The sequence below is a fragment of the Ochotona princeps genome, chromosome 1 (genome assembly GCF_030435755.1).
Source record: "Ochotona princeps isolate mOchPri1 chromosome 1, mOchPri1.hap1, whole genome shotgun sequence".
In the NCBI taxonomy this organism is placed as follows: domain Eukaryota; kingdom Metazoa; phylum Chordata; class Mammalia; order Lagomorpha; family Ochotonidae; genus Ochotona; species Ochotona princeps.
The window spans coordinates 55,881,861-55,887,630 of NC_080832.1; the positions used below are offsets into that span (position 1 = coordinate 55,881,861).

At 45.0% G+C, this 5,770-nt stretch overlaps 1 pseudogene; it reads right to left on the bottom strand.

Moving 5' to 3' along the window:
* Window positions 1-4,906: 4,906 nt before the first annotated feature.
* On the bottom strand, window positions 4,907-5,288 carry LOC101525649 (cytochrome c oxidase subunit 7B, mitochondrial-like; annotated as a pseudogene).
* Between the last annotated feature and the right edge of the window lie 482 nt (window positions 5,289-5,770).

Genomic DNA, 5,770 nt, shown 5'->3' on the forward strand with positions numbered 1-5,770 from the left:
ATCTGAGAGTCCACAAGCAGGCCTCCCCCCAGGCCCGTCCCCATTTTTGGCTTGTGTGGTTTTTATTTTGCAGATGGAAACAACAGGTTCATGTGGATTAAAATGATTTGATGTGCTTTCACACTAGAAAGTGCGCAGATGTTGTTCAGAAAGCAGCCCTCTATTTCACAGAGAGGATGCTGAGCTAGGACGCTTAAATGCTGGGCTTTTCTCTCTGTGTCTCTGAGCTGAAGACCTGCTGTGTGCCAGCGCAGGGGATGGTAGATGCACAGTTTCGGGTTTTTGGCAACTCAGGCTTTATTCTCCTTAGACGTGGCACTGTGTCTTGTCTTAACATCTGGTTCTGGCACTAAATGAGTAAAAACGGACCCTTTGGTTGTGTTCTTAAAGGGGCCACTTGCTTATAAGTGGAACTGTGGGTGACATGCCCAAATGACAGCTGATCTGATTTGTAAAGCCTGAAGACTTGGGCTGCAGCCTGAATTCCTGAAATCACAACAGGAGCTGGGACATGGTGGGATCATTACAGAGGTAATTTTTACACACACGAGGGACCAGGCTCTTGAATCCTTATCATCCTCTTCCTCTAACAACTAAATGGATACCCACTGATACCTCCATATAAGGTCTTGTACCCCTCACAGGCCCTTGTTGATTTTGTGTGTGGGGGGGAGACAGCATAATGCCCATCTAGGCAAGTCACCACACTCCTGCAGCTTTGTGGAGGAGAGGTAATTCTACGACATGCCACTTCCTGCTTGTCTGCACACTGCCCACCACAGCACACGTCTGGCCTGCTGTGAGCAAAAGTTTCACTACTGAAATCAGTGGGTGACCTTTCTTGGTTTTCATACACCCCAAGGAAAGGACAGTTTGCTGTACCGAGTTAGGTTTGCAATGAGGTTGAGAACTTCAACAAGACAAGGGCCAGCCTTGTTCTGGAAGCCAGGACAGGGAGCAGTCCTCAGTGTTGGTCTGAAGGTTCTAGGCCTTTCCCTTGCTCCTTTCAGGCTGAGGTGGTGATTCTGTGTTTTCAATAGCCTTGGTACTCCTCTAAGAGATTAACCCTTTATACCCCAATGCAGCATGTGTGCCTGGACAGCGTTTTCACTTGACTTCTACTCCAGAGGTACTGTGGGACAGCCAGAGGGGGTTTCTAAATGCAGTAGCCCAAGTGTTGGTCCTTCTCAAGGGAGTGGAACCCAAGGCTCCACAGTCATTCCAGCTGTATGCTGCCTCTTCTTTCCAGAACAACCCAACGTGCCATTGAGTGGCGGCTTAACCACATCTGGAGAGACCTAAAGGGGTGATAGGCAGGTTTGATGTCAAGCAAGACTTCAGTTAATACTTAGGACAGGAGAGGGTCCCAGTGCTGGGGCAGCTGCTCAGGGTGCAGGCTGCCAGATCTCACCTCCCATCTCATGCTGGGATCCTCCTGGACCTTTACTTCCCTGGCTGCAATGCTCATGGCACTCAGAGCAGGTGATGGGATCCAGCTGCCCGAGGCTGCCACTGCCTTTGAATCAAATCATCCCAGTGAGGAAACAAAGTGCTCACACACCCCTCGCCCAATGACTCTATCCTTTGGGAAATTCAATCTGGTGATTCTGATGGGAAAATCATGAAATGAAATATTGACATAGTAAATTCATTTTAGGATGTAGTAATTTTAACAGCAGAAAATGGATTTCTGCACACCTGCTTTCAAAATAGAAGAAAATGGAGTCAGCATTTGGCATGGAAGTTTTGACACTGCTTGACTGTTTTAGGCAAGCCAAGGATCTCTGTTTTAGGTGAAGTCACCCCCAGTTTGCCTCCAGAAATGTAGCTTTGGGTCCTGCAACCAGCCTATTATACATTTGACTGGAATGAAAGTGTTCTGACTCAAGTAGAACTTATTAATATAAAAACAAATATTTTTTTTGTTTTGTGAACAAAGTAAAACAAATATAAAAACAATGTAAAAACAAGTATTTTTTTTGTTTTGTGAACTAAGTAAAAGTCCTACTTCCTAAATAAAAACTAAGAAAATTACGCTATTTCCCATGATTATTTATTTAATATCTTTACCAAAATTGTTTCAGTAAAAATGTACTGTTAAAAAGATACATGTAGAGTTTCTCATTTATCAATTTTTGCAGTGATGCTGTGGATAGGTAGTTTTCTTTGGTTTTAAAAGTTATCTACATGGTAACAATGCCCATATGTATATTCTAAACACTCATTTTGAAACTCCAATACAACGTCGTAATTTTGTACTAAAACATCATTAAATGTTGAGTTGACCTCATTAAGTATACATACAAGGATGCTGTGACGGATGCCTGCATTCCATATCAGCATGCCTGGGTTCGAGTCCTGGAAGACGGTCTGTGTCAATATTATTGGAAACAAGAGGCAGAAAGGCGAGTGGCAGTGTCAAGAAACCAGTAAGGATTTTTAGGAGCTGATTGTGCAAGGAATGCACTCCCCCCTGGGAGGGGGAAGGCAGGCTTGAGAAGACATCATCTAATCCTATCCTTGAAGAAGACAAAATGGGAATGAGGGAAGAGTGAGAGTGGAGAAGGAAGTTCCTTATGCTAGGCAGTTGCAACTAAGTTCCCCTCTAGAGAATTAAGGAAGAAAGAAGCAGGTTCCCAGTGGCAGGGGAAAGGAGAACCTGGCCATTTGTGAAAGGCAGCAGGGTTGAGCAGCAGCTCACAAAAAACATGTCGACACAGATACCTTTAAGAGATAAAGACAGCGGAGTCCCCTATCAAAATCATGAATTTGCTAGAAGCCTCCCACAGGATGATACCTGCAGATAAAGGGAGTGACCCTGGGTCAACAGGTGGTGCTGGTTTGGTGAAACAGAGGTGCCCAGCACCCACCCTAGGTCCGGGGCTGAGCTCAGCATCAACATTTCAGAGCTATGAGACAGTGGACCAATGCTTACAACAATGCAGCTTCCTCATCAGCAACATGGTGGTAGCAGTCACTTCTCTCTGGCTACTTGGGAAACTTGAGCTCATAGATGTAAAGGACCTGTCTTGTAGTGTGATCTTTTTGTTTTGAAGGGAGTGATCACTGTGGAACCACCTGATGGATGAATATCCCTGTAGGGAAGGAATCAACATAGCTGAAGGTAAATCTGTCAATGGCTCTGAGGTAGGGATCTGGGAGTGGGTGGTTAAGATGAAGCACTTTTATTCTATGGTGGTATTCAGGGGCTGACTGGATACTACAGAATGTAGCCTGCTTGGATCTCTTGGTTACCGCACATGGCCTTCCCATTAACCTCAAGGAAAGTGGAAAGACATGTGATTTTCAGACCCTTAAAGGCAGGTTGGGAAGAACTGGCTGTAGAGAAGCAAGGATGCTGGATACAGGTTTACTGTAAATCTTCCACCAAAGCCACAGAAGACTTCAAACAAGGGGAGAAATGGATGTTGAAGGGAAGGATGTAGGTAGAAAACCAGTGTGCATGTGAGAATGGGACAGAAGAACATGTGGAAAAGGGAGTGATAAGTAGCTGCTAATTTTTCTTAGGTTAAAGAGTTCTAAATGCCTGCATAGACATTTAGCACAATGCCTTAATGCACACACTTCATATCAGAGTGCCTGGATTCAAGCCCTGCCTTCACTCCTGCTTCTAGTTTCCTGCTAATGTGTATATTTGGAGGCAGCAGGTGATGGCTCAAGTATTTGGGTCTCTGCCACCCACAAGGGAGACCCAGATTGAGTTCTCTGCTCCTGCACATCTGGGGAGTAGACCAATGACTGTGAGAGGTTTCTCTCCATCTCTCTAATGCAATAGATGAATACAAATAAATAAAAGTTCATTTATGGTGTCAGGGAGTGAAGGTTGAAGACAGAGTTCTGTGGGCATTCCTTGCCACCTGTCTCCAGAAGGGTGCAGATGGCAGACCAAGAACCCACACAGGCTGAGCCTCTGGGGGCTGCCCCTCAACATGTGCAGCAACAGTTGCCAAGATCCAAAGGACACATACTCTGTGCCGTAGCTTTCCCCCACTCCTTGCCTTAGTGTAGCGCTATGGCTTACTCTGGGTCCTTCCACCCTCCTGGACCTTGTCCTCCCCCTGTGCAGTAGCAAAGTTGAACCAGCCCATCCATCTAATCTATACCTTTACCCAAAGCCACATCCATTTGAACAACATAGAAATCTCCAGTGATTCTTGCTTCCCTGGCTGTCTTTTTGGAACCCCCAGTCCTCTGCTAGAGAACCAAGAACTTGTTCACCACTCAGACCCTATCTATGGCTCCTGTTCAGTGGTTCTATCAAACAGGATGGACAAAACCCTATTCCCAAGGTAGCATAAAGAGAAGACGGTGTGAAAATGAAAGTAGAGGGTTCAGCATGGGTCCTGATGTGGGATGATCCATCTAGTGGCAGAAGATTGAGTCCGGGAATCAGTCCATCTCCAGTTGGCTCTGTCTTGAGTTGGAGGAGTGGGGCTTGGAAAGCCTGGGCTGAGAGGTGCCCTGGATGTGCTCCCTCAGCAAGAGTCTGGAAAGCTCCGAGCTGTTCTCCAGTGCTCATGATTGTTTCTTGACCATTTGAGTGGGCCGCTCTGGACAATCTATGACCAGCATCTCAGCCACTTCCTTTTCTAACTTCCTCCACATACCCCCGCTCATTTCCCCCTTCATACTATTCTGCATGTGCAACTCAATAAATTCTGAAATGAGTGTTAAAAGAGGTAGTGCTGCCTAATGGTTAAAACTCAGAATGAGATAAAACAGATCGTGGAGTCTCGCTGACTCAGCTCCCTAGTTGTGTGTCCTTGGCAGGTGACCTGCCTTCTCTGTGCTTCATTTCCTCATCTCCATAGCATTGCAAAGAATAAAGGAATCAAGTATGGAACACATGAGTATTGGCACAGAATGAATAAATTCATCACAAGTATTTTCTAATTTTTGAAGGTTTCAAATGTATTTTATTTATTCAATAATACAGTATTTTAACTGTTATAGTGCTTTTTCTTGGCATCATTTATGAGTTGGTTTGAATCAATTCAGTATTATACCAGCTGGGATGATTACTGATCTCTCCACTCCTTTGGGGTGACTGCCAACAAGGGACAGGTTCCATTCTATTCCAATCTGTGTTGCTGTATATGTCCATACAGCAATACAGAACGTGGCTCCACCAGTCAATACAATATTACCATATTTGTCATGAAAATCAGGTGTACGTTTCTGGTGGCTCTGCCTTGCCATTGCTTGCTGAATGCTTCGAACTTGCAGACAACTTAGTGCATTAGTGCATTTCTGGCCAAAGGAAACATCGTGAAACAGAAATACAACTGCGGCAAACCCAGCTACTGTTTCGCTGCAAGTTTGCTCCTGGTACCCTTGCAGAGAGCCTGAAGAACAAAATGGCTCTAATTTTTTAATATCTCCCCTCTCCCCATAGATTTCCTTTGTTTTATTTATCTACTTACATTCTTACTTATCTGAGGGGCAGAAAACCAGAGTTTTAATTCATACCCCAGACACTTGCAATGGCCAAGGTTAGTTCAGGCCATAGCTGGAAGAGGGGAATTCAATCCAAATCTCCCATGTGAATGGCAAGAATCCAATTGCTTGAGGAACCATCACTGTTGCCTTCCAGGGTCTCTGAAGCTGGAGCCAGGACTACGAAGTGTCTTAACCAAGAGGCCAAACAGCTGGCATCCTTGTCTTGATATTCTCACTTGCATATTCTAAAGCAGCTGTATAGTCAACAAAGAGTTTCCATGTTTCCTCTTAGTCCCCAGTTTGGGCATCA